Raw genomic sequence first — 19,734 nt, 5'->3', positions numbered from 1 at the left:
CAGATGGCATTACAGTCCCATGCCTACAGATTAGCTTCCCAGTTGTCCCACCAAACTCTTACCCTGATTATATTATATAATACATTTTAAAAAATATGAAATAGATATATATTAAACATTCTATATTTAATACATATAATAGTTAATAATATATATACTCAAATTATACACATACACACATACAGATATATATATATAAAATTATCATTTAGAACATTCTCAGGCTTACCTGATTATTCCATCTGGAGTGAAAGCTCTTCTATTCCATTGGAGAAATCTACATTCAACTAAGGGAAAAGCAAAGACTATATGTATTAAACATATACATATACTTTCATTTTTATATCTAATTGAATATATTCTATATTATATATAAAAGAGATATATATATTAAATTATATATACATGAAAAATCAATTTATTGCTTTTCAAAGTGTATGAACACATCTCACTCATACAGAACTTGGAATTCTCTGTTGACTTAAGTTAGGCTGCATCTATAAAATATATTTAAAATAAATATAGAATCTCCCTTTATACCTGTGATTTCAACTGATATGTCTTTGGCTTGAAGACCCTAGGTGAGGCTTATCAGGTCCATTAAGGCCTAGTAGTTTTAGCAAGGAAAGTAGTACTTTGATGCTTTCATAAGAATCCTTTTAAGGAACATGAGCTCTATAACTGCAATCACAGCTCTAGGCACTCCATATTAAAGCAATTCCCTCAAGAAAAGTCACAGAGAAATGCATGATTCAGATCACGTGTTAAAACTTATTCTGGGAATTGTGCAACTAGTCAAGACAAGATAAGCTAGAGTGGTTTTCAAACCATGGGTAAACTCATTCAGGCATGAGAGATTATAGCTCTTTTTGAAATGGAAGATTCAGAAAATAAGAATTGGCAATGTGACTTTCAATAGAGTACAAGAAATATTCAAAAAACAGAAATCAAATAGGCAACCAGAAGATCTGCTTGAGGGAGAAATTAAGGGCAGCAGGAAGGTAATACTCTGCCTTCTTTTATATCATTACTGTGGCTCCTGATAATTTCCATAAATACACTTGAAGTTCTCTTTTTCTTTCTATTTCATCTAATGAGAAATTTTGGTGTGATCCCTCCAGTTTCATGAGAGACCAGGGGAGAGTTCATCTGCTGAGGCAGAAGTTTATTTAACAAAATATACACAAGATCTTGGCAACTAGTATCATAATTATTCAAGTGATTACCCTACCAATCAGCACTTCTGTTGTTCATTTGGCCTCTCTGTCATTGGGGAATCAGGGATTTTGGTATTCCTTTCTTGTAGGTTCCTTTTTACTGCAATTTAAGCAAATTCAGAGATTTTGTCTTGTCTTTATTCATAATCCCTTATGAAGCTAGAGGCATGCACTGATATCTTTAGCTATCTATCTAATTGCTAAACTTATTTGCTAATTTTGATAGATAAATATATGATTAGGGATAATCTATAGCAATCTGACCATTAAACTCAACAATTGAAAAAAATTATGTTGTTACTCTATTCCTATCTTACACACAAATGGACAAAAGTATCATTTATACCACTTTTTCATTTTAGAGATGTGCATTTCTTTGCACACTTTTTAAGCTCACACTTTTTAAGCTCAGATTTTATACAACTAATAAAAATATTTATGCCAGTAAGACTAACAGTTTGGGCCTACATTTCCAGTGGAAAAATTATGCGTAAGCTCAAATATTTCTTAAATACATGGAGTTATGTTATTCCTGACTTAATATCACATAGATGGAGAAAAAGTATGTTGGAAAGTTGTTTCCAGCATATCAGGATGAAAATGTATCAAATGAAGCTTTTGAAATCTTTGTGCAACAGGCAAGTTGTAATAGTTGAGGTGGTGTCAGTTATGTAGGCTATATGGCAGTTCAAACAACATGGTTTTAATAGGAAAGGATGAGGACATGGAAAGATCTTGGGCACCTACAATACTGTATTGCCTTTACACGGCAAGCTTTTGGTAGCGGGGGCTACAGGTGTGGCTTCTGTGAGAAGCTGACAGAAGCTCCTCCTGTGTCCCACAGGGGCAGTGCCAGCCAGCTCAAAGACCAAGATGGACCTGCCACTGGCCAAGGCCGAGCCCATCAGCGGTGGCGGTAGCATCTCTGTGATAATATATTTAAGAAGGGGGAAAAAACCCTGTGGAACTGCAGCCAGAAAAGAGGAGTGAGAATATGTGAGAGAAACAATTCTGCAGACACCACGGTCAGTGAAGAAGGAGGGGGAGAAGGTGCTCCAGGCATCAGAGCAGAGATTCCCCTGCAGCCCGTGGTGCAGCCCATGGTGAGGCAGCTGTGCCCTGCACCCATGGAGGTTAACAGTGGAGCAGATCTCCACCTGCAGCCCAGGGAGGACCCCACGTGGATGCATCTGAAGGAGGCTCTGACGCAGTGGAGAGCCCGCTCTAGTGAAGGCTCCTGGCAGAACCTGTGGCCCCGTGGAGAGGAGCCCCACAGGAGCAGTGACTTCATGGGAGACTCACGCTGGAGCAGTCCATTCTGAAGGACTGCAACCCGTGGAAAGGATCCACACTGGAACAGTTTGTGAAGAACTGTAGCCCATGGGAAGGACTTATGTTGGAGAAGTTAATGAAGGACTGATCCCTGTGGGTGGAATCCCATGCTGGAGGAGGGAGAGAGAATGAGGAGGAGGGAGCAGCAGAGACAACACATAATGAACTGACCACAACCCCCATTCCCCATCCTTCTGTACCACTTAGGGGGAGGAGGTAGAGAAATTAAGAGCGAAGCTGAGCCCTGGAAGAAGGGATGGGTCAGGAGGTCAGGAGAAGGTGTTTTAAAATTTACTCTTATTTCTTATTAACATACTCTATCATTAGTTGGCAATAAATGAAATTAATTTCCCCAAGTTGAGTCTGTTTTGCCCATTACGGTGATCTCCCTGTCCTTATCTCAACTCATGAGACTTCTGTCATATTTTCTTCTCCACTGTCCAATTGAGGAGGAGGATTAACAGAGTGGCTTGATGGACACCTGGCAGCTAGCCAAGGTCAACCCCCCCCCCCCCCCCCCCCCCCCCCCGATACCAAGCGGTTTTCTTATCTATTGTGAGTGAAAAAAGGATATGACTATTGGGTCCATTGTAAGGTATCCCTTGAATTGTTTTTCTCCTTTGCATCCCATCCCATAGAGTATAAAAGACCACTTTAACTCCAGGCTTTTAATGCTCTCCCCTCATCCCAGCATATCCGTCATCTTCCTAGGGAAGAAAGTAGTGTGCACAGGGTAGATAATGGCAGAGACCACCAATGGCACCCTCTCTGACTTTTAAATCAGAACATAGGAATCATCTTGCTAGATCAGGTTATCTAAGTCCACCATTCAGAGTCTGAGGGCTAACAAGCTTCCCACGGGAAGATATTGGAAGCAAATAATGGGAAAAATGTTTCAATAAGTGGCTCATGCATATTCCTTATGTCTGTGGTTTACTTAAGGCCTGAAATGTGAATTTTGATCTCCATTCCAAAAATCCTGTTGTTAGTAAATATTCTGATATTATATTATTTTTTTCTACTAGGCATATAAACATCTAACTACCCTCTAAAAGTTGCTCAACAATAACCTTTAACAGCATTCTGTGACACTGATGGAAATTAAAGCACTGTTACAAACGGAGTGAGAGAGTATTTTGTTTTATCAGTATGAATTTGCCACCTTTTGAATTCATTGAATATTTCTGTTCCTATGCTAGGAAACAAAAAGTACAGTCACAAAGGGCTTCACAGGTATTGGGCAGAATTCCTGCATTTGGAGCTCACTTAGAGATGAATGTTAGTAAAAAAAAAAGTTACAAGCTTTTCTACAGTTATCTATTTTTCCATTTAACTTCCAGTCACAATGAGAAAAGGAGTACAAATTATACTGTACCACAACAGAATGATCAGTGACAAACGTCTGTCAGTAAGATTACCACTGCAGATAGAATATGTAAACATACATTTCAAAACCAATTTTTCCTTATGCATTCTGTCTCATCACAAAGATGCCAAACTGGATAGATTAACTTTGCAAATAAGATGAGCATATTTAATAAAATGAGAGTAATGGAATGATAACATTTTATTATGTTGTTTCAGAAGACTTTCTTAGTTTAATTTTTCTCTAGAAAAAGATTAAACACAGTTCATCAAGGTCTGTCACTGGATTCCAATGATGACTTTGTACACTGCAAAGTAAAAAGCACAAAAGCAGCACAAAAGAAAGGAACATATGGAGTTGTTTGTAGTTTCTTACAGACTTCAAGCAAAGAACAGATTTTTACAGATTTTTAATACAGGGAAACTTAAAATCATGCTGTTTTGTCTTTTTAGTTGTTCCCAAAAGCAAATAAAAATATTGCTATGCACATGGTATGGCAAGTTCTTCAGCAAGGAAGGGCTTGATACCACAGGCATCAGTACCATGGTGTTACTTGGGAGAGATGGTATTTTCCTGTTTTTTAATATCTTCAGTCCTTTGAAGTACTGTAGAACTGATGCAAATCCATAATTTCCTTCATGTGCAGTTACTGGAGCATGCCTATTAGTTTACACATTGCCTTTGCAAAAGTGTACCAGGACAATGAATAAACCTCTCTGCAATGAAATAGTCATAATTTTGAGTCCAGAAGACTGTTAGTGATGGAAATCCAACTTTTCTTTTACCTCAGAGGTTTAGCATATTTATTAATTACCTGGAAATCAATTACATGCTATAGATGTGCAACCTCACAAGTCTGTGTCTACAGAAAGACTTTTAGATAAAGCTGTCCTTTAGTAATAGTAGAGGTATCTTGTATAAGCTAATTTTCTAGACTACCTCAGTAGGCAATGGAAAGACCTAAGATGGGACAAACTGATCTTTAGCGGTGTCTAAGAAAGGAGTTTGAGAAAGAGCGATGTACTACACTCTGGAAGTGTTGATTTATGTCTACTGATGAAAGAGGGAATCTACTCTAGACAAGACTATTAGCCAAACTTTAAAAAAATAAATAAATAAATAAAGGTTTTGTTTTGAATCCAACCCTAGCTGATTAACTGAAAAGACTTATTTGCAGAATGCTAAACAGAACCCAGAAGTCCTTATGCACTAAATGATGGATGACTTCTAGGAAAAATGTATTTTATACTTTCCAGTGAAGATTCTTTAGTTATAAAATATTTCAGATCTTTTCTCCCTTCTAAAATACTCTTCCTCTCTCCTTTTGGGAGATTCCAGTTTTTCTTATTCTGCAAATTGCTGTTTTCTCCACAATATTTCAGTAATATATTTTTCCTGTAACAGATAGTAGAACTGGAAAATACAGGATTATCTAGTTGGTCTCATCTAATCTGTTTCTGTAAAATATTTTCTTTGAATCTGATATTTCACTTTGTCTTAACATACTTTTCTGATTTAGATTTAAGTTAATACAATAATCTGAATCTTGATGTCTCTGAATAGTTTAACTGAAGTTAGTTGGAGTGCTCACATTCCTACTGCTAAGTTCATACTTAGACATTCACAGGCTAGCATGTTTATCACCATTCTTTGTGTAACTAATTGTGCTGATCCTTATTGTGAATTTCCTGATTTTCTTACGGTATAAATTCACTGACTGTAACAGAGATGTAAGTTCACTGCTGTTAATGGAGGTCCGTCTGAATTATTCTGCTGTTCATAAAAACAAGATCAATAATATGTGAGTTCTGGAAGTTTTATAGCATGAAGCATCATACTAAACATCTGATTTCAATATGACAGGATTTATTTCATAATGCCTTAAATAAAGGAGATTATTTTTCATGATTACAAGTTGAAAATTCTTTTGTATTTAGACTTTTAAAAGAATTGTCTTATTACTGCTCCTTTGGCAGCAATCTGTTTCAGCAAAACATCTTAAAATTTTAAAATTAAATAAATCTGCATTAGAACAGCAGGAGGTTATCTACAGGATAGCAAGAATAGACGGAGGAGGGCTTCTTTATATTCCAGTAAAAGGTGAAAAACACACTGTGCTTAACTGACCTGGAAAGAGGTTATGCATTTCCTTTCAATTTTGTATGGATGGTTACATTTTTTTTGTAGAAAAGCCTCCCTATTGTTATGAGGACAGACAATTCCTATTGATTACAGTGTTATCTAATGGTGAGGAAGAAGGTTGCCTCCCTGCTGCTGACTTCAGCTGAGAAGTTAGTCATGACTGCCACAAATGAATCTTGAGGAAAACTATGAAGAATTTTACTAACTGAGAAATGGGAACAGGAGGAAAGGGATTATGTCTTACTCAGGGCCAGGAAGAAAGTAGTAGTGAACCTTTATTTAGCAAATGTCCAGTTTCCTAATATTTCATTACTTGGCACAGCCTATTCAAATTCCAGCTTTCAGATGCAATATGCTGGATGTCAGTACATGCACTGTTCAGAGATTGGGCCAACTTGTACAAAAAACCAGTGTTGCCATGAATAGGTAATACTTTTCAGTTGTATACAGACTTTCTATATGATTTACTAACTTTAAGTGTGTCCCTTACTGGCATTTAAAGGCTAGTCAATAAGCTTAATGACTGGTAAAAAATGAAATGAAACTGCTTAAGAAAAGGCAGGTCAAGCATGAACACAGCTGGATGAGTTTGAGTCACTGCCAGCTATCCATGTGTTTGTCATCAGGTTGTAGTTTTCTTGAGCACAATGGCAGGAATAAGCCAAGAGGAGAAATATAAGAATTCAAAGAATTACTTGAGAGATTAATTTAGTGCACTTATTTCAGTTTTCAGGTTTTAATGTCTCGTGTTTGATTTTAATATTTCACAAACATCTGAATGAGATGTAGTTCTATTTGAAACACATTAAAGACTGTTGCTCTTTGAATCAGACTTTGAATAATAGAATCACAGGCCTGGAAGTGACCTCAAGAGGCCATTTCTTCCATCTCCCAGCTCTAATGCAAACTCAACTGTGCTTATATCATTCCGAATGATGTTTGTTCTAAAAAACCTCCAATGTGGGAGTCTTATAGTCTCCCATGCCATTATCTTCCAGGGTGTCCCTATCCTTAGGAATTTGTTTCCTAATACCTAACTTTGATGTAATTTATATCCATTACTTCTCAGCCTAATCTATTCATAATACAGAGAACAAATTGCTTCTTTCCTCTTTGTGTCAGCTTTTCATGTGTTTGAAGTCTATTATCATACTTCACCTTTAATTATGTACTGAGAACCTTTTGGCTTCAAGAGAGACAACATAACTGACCAGCTGTAAAGGCAGAGAATTTATATAACAGAGCAACAGTGTGGTCTAGAAAACAAGAGTCTCAGTTAAATGGTTACCCTTACTGAATAGTTGTTCCGTTGATTAGATAGCCAGTCTGTCCTTGGAAAATCTGGGATCATGAACATTTCTTTGTAGTTCCCTTCTTCCTGCAGTATGAGTGTATTTGAATTCTTTAGACAATGCTTCTTTATTTATAATCCCTACCATTTGGAAAAGAGGCTGTGTTAACTGTGAAATACTCGTCTGTTAGGTAATATTTGTCACCGTAGCTAAATATATAGCTATGCATAAACTACACTAATCTACCCACAGAACCTAAATGAAAAGGAAACAAGAGTACATACTCTTTTTCCTATTTTACATCCTACCTTACACTACTTTCTCATTTAATTTTACTGCAAATCTGTTAAATATCTGAGTCTCCTCTGGCTAAATCAGGAGCTTATGATAGTTAGTCTAAAGTTTAGGCTTGTAATCCCATTCTTACTGGTTGTATGACCTTCTTGCAAGCTGGTATACTAAGCTTGCACATTTCAGTATCTCTTATGTATTCATTTTTTTAATAAAGTAGAAATTGCTTCTCACTTTTAAAGTGTTTGACAATGAAGTCACTATACCACCTATTTGGTTTGTTTTAGAGAACACTGGTTTTTGTCCTTTATCATGTTTTACTGCTTGCCAACAATGCTGTGGGCAATGTGTTTAGGGCACTGTTTTTCCCTTGGATATAAAGTTTTCTACTTTTTTTTTTTTTTCCCTCAGTAAAAGTACTGACTAACCTGGTTTTGGACAGTCTTGAAAGGATCTTATTGCTTGGTCTTACAAGACCAAGTGGGCTTGGTAGTCTAGATGTTTTGTGCAGGGCCTGTTCCTGTAGCCTCCAATAATTTATTACAAAATACTTAAACAGCATGCCAGTTGTCATATAAATACTTCAATCTGAAGGTAGTAGGATCTTACTTTAAGTTTAATTCTTTTGTGGCTACAGACATTATCTTAACAGAATTTTACTAGCAAATGTACTTTAAAAGATCACTTGAGAATTTTTTAAAACATTTTCTTTCTCATGAACAATTCCATGTGAAGGAGCAGCTCAAAAGTATGGAGCTGGGTGAGAGCTTGTAAGTCTCAGAGAAGGCAGTGAGGGTGACATCATGGAGAAAGTTTGTTACTGACCACCTGATAAGTGTGAGGAAGTGGGCAAAGTCTTCTTGAAAAACTCAAGGAAGTCTTTGGATCCTATGATGCTGGTTCTTGTAGGAACTGTAACATTTGTTGGAAGGGCAAGCTATCCAGGAGGCTTCTGGATGGTATCAGGGATAAATTCTTGAGGTGCTCGGAGGGGCCAACCAGGGTGACACACAGGTGAACCTGTCATTCACTAGCTAGCAATAACTGGTTGGGAATGTGATAAGCAATGGAAACCTTGGCTATAGTGACCACAAAATAGTGGAGTTTAAGATTCTTGAGGAGACGGAGGACACCAAGTAGCATAGTACGGAGCCTGTACTTTAGGAGGACAGACTTCAGCTTACCTGGGGAGTTGAAAAGTGGGATTCCATGGAGGCAGCTCTGGCAAGCAAATGAGTTCAGGGAATCTATCAGGTCTGTAAGGATGTCATCCTTCAAGCACTTGAATGGTCACCCTGATGCTCAGAAAGTCAAGTACACTTACCAGTAGGCCAGCTCAAGACAGAGCTCCACTGTAAAAGGCAGCATAAGGGAGATGGAAGCAAGGACAGGTTACAAAGATGGAAATTTGAAACACTGCATTAATACGTAGCGATGGTGTTAGAGAAACCAAAATTCAGCTGCAGTTGAGACTTGCCAGGGACAAAAAGGCAACAAGAAAAGCCTGTACATTACTAATAAAAGGCTGAAAAGGGAAAATATGGAATGGTTGCTCAATGGTAAGTGTGAGTCAGCAACAGCGGACACTGATAAGGCTGAAGTGCTCAATGCCTTGTTCTTTCAGGCCTTTGCACTTAATGAGAGAGAAGAGAGGAACTACCAGCAGTAGATAAGGATCAAGTCAGGGATTACTTATGAGAACTCAACTCATAAAAGCTCATGGACCAGACAAGCTGCATCAAAACTTTAAAAAGTTCCAGAAGGACAACCCAGGGAATTACAGGCTGCTCAGCCTTACTTCAGTCCCTGGGGAAAACATGGAGCAAGTCCTGTAGGAATGTATTTCTGGGAACATGAAGCAGAGAAAGGAGGTAATGGAGAGTACTCTCATCAAGTTTGCAGCTGAAACCCATATGGGGGATGCAGTTGATGGGCTTGAGGGACAGGCTGTCATTTGGAGGGTCCTATGGGATGAATGGGCCAAGAGGTTCAGGGGTTGAAAGCCCTGTAAGGAGGGATGGAATGAAACAGAATTGTCCAGTCTGAAGAAGAGACAGCTTGGGGGAACTAACAGCAGCTTTCCAATATCTGCAAGGAAGTTATGAAAAGACAGAGGCAGGTTTTCCAGTGATGCATGTCAGGAGAACAAGAAACAATGGACACGAATCAGAAAAAGAATGTTTCCAACTGGTTATAAGGCAAAACTTTTTTATCATGAAGACAGCCAAGAACTGAAGTAGGTTGCCCAGAGAGGCTATACAGTCTCTATCCTCAGGTTTTCAAGACCAGGTCATGTAAAGTTCTGTGCAACTCTGCTTTGAGCAGGAGTTTACACTAAAAACTTCCTGAGGTCCCTGATTTATCCTATGACTCTATTAAAAAAAAATCCTTTTATTTCTGAAACAAGTGGAAATATACTCTTTTTCACGTAAAACAGTGTTTCACTGGTGTTAATTTTTTCTAAAAGTCTACAGTGTCCTGATGTTTCCAACTATTTTTAACACACTGGAACCATCTAGATTGTAAGAATGGAAGTTTAAATTTCCTAGACTTGATGATGGAGTCTGACTGTTATCTGTGGTTGTTCCTATAAGAAGGATGTTTTAACCTCTGCAGCTGTGGGTTACAGAGTTGATGGCATTACAGTACAAATGTCATACTTGTCTTAACTACATGAAGAACTCATCATGCTACTTTTAGCAGTTCCATGAACACTGATTACAGCTTTATTTATGAACAATCTGGATTATATTCAAAATTGATATGTTACTATAGCGTTTTCTACAATGCTATTTAATACTATATGTCCTCAAGAACATATTCATACCTATGACATATTTTGTCTTTTGGACATCATCTAACACATTTTTAACACTGTGTCTACATCAGTCATTACCAACACAATGTTTGCTGAATGGAATTAACTAAATCCTTGCTGGGCTTCTAATCTTGATAGTTTAGCTTGATGGGCTGCTAGCTTCCCATTGGGCAACTTCATTACTTTTACAACCAATATTTGCAACCACTGTAGCACTGCTTGTCACATGTAGCCTGAACCAGTAGAGATTTTATTCTTATGCAGAATTTCAAGAACTATATGCATTCCCAGTGCTCCTGTTGCTCACATCCTCTGGTTGAGACTAAACCTGGCTAAGAATTTCCATATCTCATATAATGTGGGCTGTTGGCATCACTGATGTGCTTATAGCTATTTAAATATAACACCTGAATTCCAGTTTCCTGTGGGATGAGTTTTAAGGTTCTGGGTGTTTTATTTTTTTATTTTTGTTTCCTTTCCCTTTTTTGAAAAAAAAGCTTTATCGCTGACACAGAAAGAGAGAACCTGTATAGTTTCATTCAACAACATAAACTGCAGAGGAAGGTCTTTGTTCTGGCTCTGTGACTACCCTTCTGTTCAACATGAATATTCACCTAGTCAACTGAGCATTAGCTGCCTGTTTGTGATTTCTCTGGAGATTAAGCATTTCGTTGTGGTATGACAAGTCCGTAGAAAAACTCAGTTGATCCTACTGAGATATCTTGGTTCTCTAAGGCAAAAAGGGAAGCAAACATTCGTCTCTCTCATGGTCTGTACCATTTTTTTAACCTTGCTGACAAATTCATGAGACATATGTCATTTGTCTTCGTTTTCCTTCTTTCTCACGGCTCAGGACTGCACTTATTCGGTGTTCCCTAACTTTAACTCAGAAGGTCTCGTTGGCTATATATGTCACTAAACAAAATAGGGCTAAGGGCTATTTTCTGGCCCTGAGGTTAAAATGCACAGAGTGGCTGCAGGCACACTACATAACACTTGGCCTTGAGTATCCCCTCAAGGGGACAAAGTGTCTGAAATAACATAAGGGTCATATTGCAGCTTTTTAGCATGGGGGCTTTTCGAGTATGAAATAGAGAGAAGGTGCAGCACGCTCTGGTGTGTGACATGCGGGTATGGAGGAGTATGTCAGGGTGCAAAACCTTCAGAGACGGTTTTGGAGAAACAACCAGGGCTGGGTACTGATGCTGGGTATTGGAAATTATTCCAGGCAAACTCCATCCCTGTGCCCGGGCATTGTCTTGCAGGGTGCTAGTTAGCACCAGCCAAACCGTGCAGAATAAGTCTGCTAGCAGTCAAGCAGTGTGGAAAACCAGTGGTCCAGTGCTGGAATTCAAGCTCTGTTTACTTATCATTATAGCTATATAGGCTTAGTGCAAATGCATGCATGGAGATAGCGTCTCTGTATTTGTACAGCTACGTGCACTCTGAAGCCTTTTGTATAGTCAGTGCCTCATCTCATTGCTTGCTGTGTTTGGTCCTTCTCAAGTAAGCTGTTGTGTACAGTCACCTTTTCTGCACAGATTTCAATGAGACACTGCCTGAATCTTGTCCCTGAAAGATCTCAAAAGTAGTGACATTTGTAAGCAGCGTAAACTTCAATGGACCAGAGATAAGGGAAAATAACTCTACAGATACTGTTTTCTAGATAAAAAAATGACATCTAACTATGATGACATACATATTGACTTAAGAAACCCTGAGGTTTCGTTTCTCATGTAAACGGTATGTAGAGATTTATCTGTTGGATAAGAGTACTTTGCAGAAAGGACTTCATGAGAATAGTTCGGGTACTAGAAATTTCATTAGCAGTGCAGAAAGCCATGTCCTACACTAAAAGTAGATGACAGAGCTATGAACAATTTCTGTAGGCTGCTAGGTTTTAAGCTCATCCTGTGGAAGCCTTTCTGTTGATCAGCTCTAAGCTTCTTTAAACAACAACAGACAATTGTATAGTAGCAAGGGAGCAGACTGAGTTCCCTGATGCCTTGGGACTTTTGCTAATGTTCCTTCAATCTGGGTAAACATAGTATTCCTAGCACATTAGAACTGATGTAGTTAGTGTTACAGATTAAATAGCTGTCAGTTAGCATATCAACTTAACAGGCCACTGGGACAGGAATCTTTTATGTCAGCCCATTTGCAGGCTCCATCAACCAAAACTACCAACGGATCAGCTGAAGAAGCTGGAGGATGAAGGCTCTGGTAATCAGGAGGAGCAAAAGCAAGCATTGTACTGAGAATAACTGGATATGAGTAGAGCTCAAGAACTATGCAACAAGAGTGGTTCTGGGTGGACATACTCAAATGTGAGGAAAACCAAAGGAAGTATTTCAGGCTTGAGCAAATAATGGAAGTAGGTGTTCTTGGTTATGTTTCTCTACATAAAGAGTAAACATGTCTTAGAAATCCTCCTGCTGAAAACCAACAGGGAGTGAAAACAGTGAAGACTCTTCTGGAGTTCATTGACTCATGGGAAGAGAAGTTCTAAGGCAAATCCTGAGCAACGTGTTTACATATGCTTTCTATGGGATGAGGAAAAACAGATTAGAAGAAGAAAACACAACTGATTGTCACCTAGCACTTGTACCTGAGTCAGAAGAGTTAGATACAGGCTATTCCTTGCCCTGGCCTGCTGTGTAATGTCTTACTTCTTAATGCAACTGCCTCTATTCCCAATTTTTTATCAAGGCTCTGTATTTTCAGATTGTAGGTTCCTCTGCAGAGGGAAACTGTTACTAATATCAAACCCAGACACTGACATGGGTTAGCCCTCTTAGGGTGTTCTTGAAATCAAATAATTCAAGTTTGTGCATTCATTTTTGGAAAACAGGGAAGCCAAGAGGTGAAATGCCAAAAAGGAACTCTATTTTATTTTTGTATTCCTGCTGCTGAATGGAAAGAGAGATATCCCAAGAAACTGTCTTTTGTCAAATTTTGATAGAGATTTTCCACACACCTATGGAAAGTTTCTAAGCTTTTGGGCTTCTCTGACTCTGATGTTTCACCCATTGTTAATTATAATACATGCCACTACACAGGGAGCTAAGAGACAGGCAACAGAGAGCTTAAAACAAAGGGAAGTAGTGCTGTTAAGTTCATTATTTCCCACCTATAATTTTTCCTTTGATTTAATTTAATTTGATAAACCTGGCAAGTTGCTGCCAGGTGGATCACTTACACATGTCTGTCTCAATATTTCATTATCCTTTTTGTTTCTAGCGTCATCATTCAGTCATCTCTGTTTTCTCTAGCTAATTAGCCCGCTGTTTATGAGGTGCACATTTCTTAACATATGGTACAGTTGCATTGCATGTGTGCTGTATTTTCTTTTTCTAGTTTGAATTTTATATTTCTGATAGAGTATGTCAGAAATATCAGATGCCCATCTTACAGAACAGCACTCACAGCTTCACATTGAAATGTGCCCTAATTATACTTTCGAATTCCTTACTTCCCCATGTTTTCAATTAAGACATCACAGCCATTACTGTACTGTGACAACAGATTGTGATTTAAAGATGCTAGTATTTGGAGGTCAGAATTTAGCAGGAGATAAAAGTTACAGGAATTTAGTGTTCAAAATAATTAAGATTTTTTAAAATGTACCTTTGCAATTCAGTGGAGCAAAGTTAAACCCCATATGAAAATCCTCCACATGGCGTGATACTGTCTCTTTGAGACACTGGCATTGCATGCAGCTATTATAAATCTTCTTCCTGTGTAAGACTGCAGAGGGAGGATCTGACTGGCAACACAAAGGAAGAAGCTGGTCTGTTTGCCTGTCTGAGGGAAACAGGGAGAGGAGCAAGTGGAGGGGGAGCGCACACACAAATGCACAGCTGAATACAGAAAGATTCATTCCTGTACAGCCCACAGACCATCTATGCCTAAATGATTCTGGTCCACCATTTGCATGATATATTAGCCTTTCAAGCTGTCTTTTGGTATAAACTCAGAGACTGCAGCTCTAGCTTTTAGCTAAGCTCATCTGCAATTGGTTTTATCTCCAGCAGGTCTCCATTTCTAGATCATATTAACATTATTGCAAGGAACACAGTACACCCAAAGCTGTGCACATGCTGGAAATACACCAGGACACTGCAAGGGCTGAATTAAACAGCTTTAGTTACATAAAAATAAATTCCTGTGTCATTTATTCTACTGGCACAAATGCCTTTTTTTAAAAACAAACAAACAAACAAACCAACCAAAACCCAGTTCAGCTTTACACAATTTTTAAGCTAAAATGGAAAAAAGAGAAGCATTAATTCTGGAATGAGTGTTCACATGGGTTGTTACACTAGCATAATTGTATCAGCTTCACTGTGCTGGCGTAACTGATAAAGTCTGCTGTGCTGACTAGCTCTCAGGCTCCTTGAGTTGCAGAGGTGCAGAAGTAACCTTAAATTCTCTCTAAAGCAAATCCCTCAGATGCTTTCCACCTCCCTCATCCTACCTCAAAAAAGCCTTCAACTCCCTCTATAGGATTAGCCCTTTTTCTGTACCTACCCCCTCCATGCCGTGTCTAGCCTGACTCGCTGTCAGTCATCTGGTTACTTCCCAGCTCCTCCAGACATCCCCTCCAGCCAACGCACATATCCGTGCAAGCTCCTGCCTGAATCATGAACTGACAGCTGGGAGACAGGTAGTACGAGGATCGTATCCGAGAGATGAACAAACATTTTCAGCAGCAGCAGAGCATGTATCCACTAATATGCTATTTCCCTAACACAAAGGAAAATAATATAATGTTTTTCTTCTTTTTGTATAGCCAGTTTTTTATCATACAATGAACACAACAGAATTGTAAGATTTCAAGCAGTTTTGTGACAGCAAGAGTAACCACAAAATGAGCAAATGTCTCTGAAATGTATAGTTATCTTCTAACATTTCGGTCAGCCATGAATGCTCCAGTCTTCTTATGCCAAAGGTACAGTATGATAGCAGAATTTTATTTCACATAAAGAGTATACTGCACAGTGAAGGTAAGAATTATACCAAAATTGTTGTGAACATTTTCCAGCTTGTGGATAGAGTACTGAGCACCTAAAGAACTGGGCTATTTTTCAGTAGTAGTGAGAGACCACAACAGCTATCGACTTAATGCTTGGCTCATTTAAAATGCAAGCCTTATTTAGATACTTAATATAGATTTAGGCACCTGACTGTAAACACCTGATTAAAAATATTGGCCTAGCTTTACAAATAAAGGTCAAAGGAAACATACATTACTGGGCACTGGAAAGCAAAAGAAGAGTGAAACAAGGAATTAAGACAAAATGAGTTCCAAGGATTTGTGGAGGACAAAGGACAGAAGGAGGGCACTTTGATGCTGTTTATTATTTTTATTATTAGTTAATTTCAATTACTCAGCTTACACAGCTTTTATATAGCTATTTCTACTCTCCCTCTTGTTTTTATTATACTTTACTGTTCTCTATGCCTATTCAGTGTGAGGGAAAAAAATACTGTACAGAAATCCTGAGAGACAGCCTGTTCACATGAAACTTTCATCCAAATTTTAGTAGATACCAAAGGGTGAACCTTTAATAGGGCAAGGAAGAAACTTATGGATACCTAGTTAAAGCTGTAAGTTTTCAGATGTTCACTTACCATAATGATGTCCTGCTGCCACGCTTTCTACTTTTTAGCCATCCAGCATGAAAATAATAAAACAGAGCCACTAGCAACCACTAAAAGAACAAATGCTTTTATTTATTATTCACCTGGATATAGGATTTCAGTCAGACTTCTGAAGCATGTATGTGTAAATGCTGTCTGTGTAGTGTATTCAAGCTTCCTTTGAATTTTGTCCATCCATTTAGTCATCCCTGCCAAGTCAGTCTCTATTACCCACATCTACTAAGATGTGTTTTAATGGTGAAAGTAACAGGTTGACTTAATAAAAATGCTGGCAGTGATACCAAGGAATGCTGGGACTTTACTAACCTGAAAAATGATGACCATAGGGGAGCTTTGTTCCTCCTTCTCATGGGTCCCTGCTAGAAACTGCCAAATAATTATAAAAAGGAGCCAACTCAATAAACACAGTGGGAAGTATTGTGGATGTTATTATATAAATGCATTATGGCTATTTCTCAACTTTGATTTTTTGGATATGAATTTACTGAAACTTTTAATGGCATTTGTTTTTTTTATTTCATAATGTTTGTATCACTACTTCCCTTTGTATTACCAAATATTTTTTTTAAAAACCCAAGCAAACAATAAAACAACCCCCACCTGAATCTTACAAGCCAAATGGCATATGACTTGTATAAGTGCTTTGAGCTACACAGCAAACAAAGCTTAGATACGCTTTCATATCCGATTCCAGACATATAGGCATTTTCAGGGTAGATTTATCTCCCTTACACTAGGGACAGTCTAAGCAAAGGCCAGATTCAGATTTATGTGGCTTCTAGGAACAGTGGAGGCCACAGTTCCTACAGTGGGACTATAGCTGTGGTGACATGGATTAGGAGCAAACCTGGCTGCCAGACTGAAAGTGCTGGTTGGGTCAGTTTTAATATTGTGTAAACACATAGTATTTGTATAACATTCCAGTAGTATTTGTTCACAACCCTGAGTTCAAATAGGTTCATGAAATGTTCCCAAAATTGACACATCTTGACTTTGATTGAAAGCCATTTTCCTAACAGCAGATGTCCACACAGTCATTTGTCTTGTTCTCAAAAGAGCACTGTGCCTATCGTGCAAAAAATGTTGCCAGAAAAAGCAGGGTTTCTGTTTCTATTCAGTCAAATGGCATAGGTGTCAGACGTACAGAGGAATCAGAGATTGGACATGAAGGATTTTGCCCCCTTAAGCCCATCATAGTGAACAAAAGAGAATATAGGTACTCTTCCATCCTGACTATACATTTGGTTGACAGTTTCTCTTCTGTCTCACAGCAGCATACCTGTCACATATATAAGTAGCTTCAGCTAAATCACTCAAAAGGTCCTTGCCATCTAAATAAACTAGACCTTCTATAAAGTACTGGTAAAAAAAAATAATATACTTAGATACAAAATATAGTTCTCCTAGGATATGGCTTATTTACATAAAGGTGAATTTTAATCCAGTGGCCAATTCCCTAAGAACTCTTTGTCACAGCCTCTAGCTTCTCTTTGGAAATGTTTTCACTAGAAAAGTAGGTTACAGGAAAAAAAGGAAGCCATGTTAATTATCAGACTTTTGAAATCAGTATCAACAGGAAGAAGTTGAGTTTACTATCAAGATGAGAACTGATTGCAAATAACCCTGTAGTTTCCATAGAATTTATTCTCAACTGGCTGTCTCATGCTAGGTGTGTATCTCTTCCATCTATACTGATTACCCGGTTATGACTGACATTGTGCTAACTGAAATGAGGACTCACAAACCTGTTCTAATATGATGTAATATGCTAGTAAACTGAGGCACTAGAAACCCAGTCTGGCCTACCACATGTTCAGAGGGAAATCTATGTGCTCAAAACAGTAGTTCAAAAGAAGTTCAGTTCATTCACAACAACTAACACATTCACTGTGTTTATTGAGTTGACTCCTTTTTATAATTATTTAGCTCTTTCTAGCAGGGACCCATGAGAAGGAGGAACAAAGCTCCCCTATGGTCATCATTTTTCAGGTTAGTAAAGTCCCAGCATTCCTTGGTATCACTGCCAGCATTTTTATTAAGTCAACCTGTTACTTTCACCATTAAAACACATCTTAGTAGATGTGGGTAATAGAGACTGACTTGGCAGGGATGACTAAATGGATGGACAAAATTCAAAGGAAGCTTGAATAACCACTACACAGACAGCATTTACACATACATGCTTCAGAAATCAGACTGAAATCCTGATTCTGAAGTTCAAAAGCAGCTCTGAAGCAAGGTTCAGGGTTGAACATGGTACCTTGTCACTGTATGTTATTAAGGGTAATACTTTAGGAGCCAGTTCTATAGTGAATCAGAGACAAAACTGCTTTAGTGCAATTAATTGTTCTTTTATCTTCTATGTGAAGACATCCTAAAGACCTATGTATTCTTCGCTACCCTTGTCATGGTAGCTCAGAACCAATGTCAGGAAAGAATATGCTTTATTTTCTAGAGAAGTTCTTGTTTTATGAAATCATTTTTGTGATGGCATGATCCCTTTCACTGGTTATGTTGGTGAGACTATAAGATGTGGGTAATACAGGGAGTGACCTGGCAAGGTTGCTGAGATGATACCTGAAGCGATGGAATAGTTTCATGGTATGCTTTGCTTGATGTACGAAGCTTCCACAGAACACATTCCTTAGCACAAGAATGTGAGGCTAAAAACGCTATAGAAGAAAGCAAAAAAAAAGAGCAAAAAATGCCCCAAAATATTAACTAAGTAATCCCGATAAACTAATATAAGAAAAAATAAAGATGTTTTCGATGTCTAATTTCTATTAACACAGATAAAAATACTATAGAAAAGAGAGGTACTGTATTTGGTTTACATGTCCATGCGCTGGCAGCGGTGGCTGCAGCGCGGCCTCTGTGAGGAGCGGCTGGGGCTGCCCCATGCCGGACACGGCCGGTTCCAGCCGGCTCCAGCCCACCCACAGCAGGGCACGGCTGAGACCTGCAGCCATGGTGGTGGCACTTTTGGGTAAAATATTTAAGAAAGGGTAAAAAATGCTGCACAGTGTGAGAGAGAGAGGTGTGAGGAGTGAGAAAATGTGAGAGAAACAGTCCTGCAGACACCAAGGTCAGTGAAGAAGTAGCAGGAGGAGGTGCTCCAGGTGCCAGAGCAGAGATTCCCCTGCAGCCCGTGGTGCAGCCCATGGTGAGGCAGCTGTGCCCTGCACCCATGGAGGTTAACGGTGGAGCAGATCTCCACCTGCAGCCCTGGGACGACCCCATGCCGGAGCAGGTGCATGTGCCCTGAAGGAAGCTGCAGCCTAGGGAGACCTTGTGCAGGAGCAGGCTCCTGGCAGGACCTGCAGCTCTGTGGAGAGAGGAGCCCATGCAGGAGGAGGTTTTCTGGCAAGATCTGCAGCCCATAGGGGACCCATGCTGGAGCAGTCTGTCCTGCAGGACTCTACCTTGTGGGAAGCACCCATGCTGGATCAGGGGAAAAGTGTGAGAGGAGCTGTTATGGACCAACCACAACTCCCATTCCCCATCCCCTTGTGCCATGTGGGGCAGGGGTGGGGGAAGGTAGAGGAGACAGCAATGAAGAGGTGAAGCTGAGCATCGGGAAAGAAAGAAGGGGGGTGGGATGAAGGTGTTGGT

Source organism: Strix aluco, chromosome 3, assembly GCF_031877795.1.
Source record: "Strix aluco isolate bStrAlu1 chromosome 3, bStrAlu1.hap1, whole genome shotgun sequence".
NCBI lineage: Eukaryota > Metazoa > Chordata > Aves > Strigiformes > Strigidae > Strix > Strix aluco.
This window is presented reverse-complemented; position numbering follows the sequence as displayed.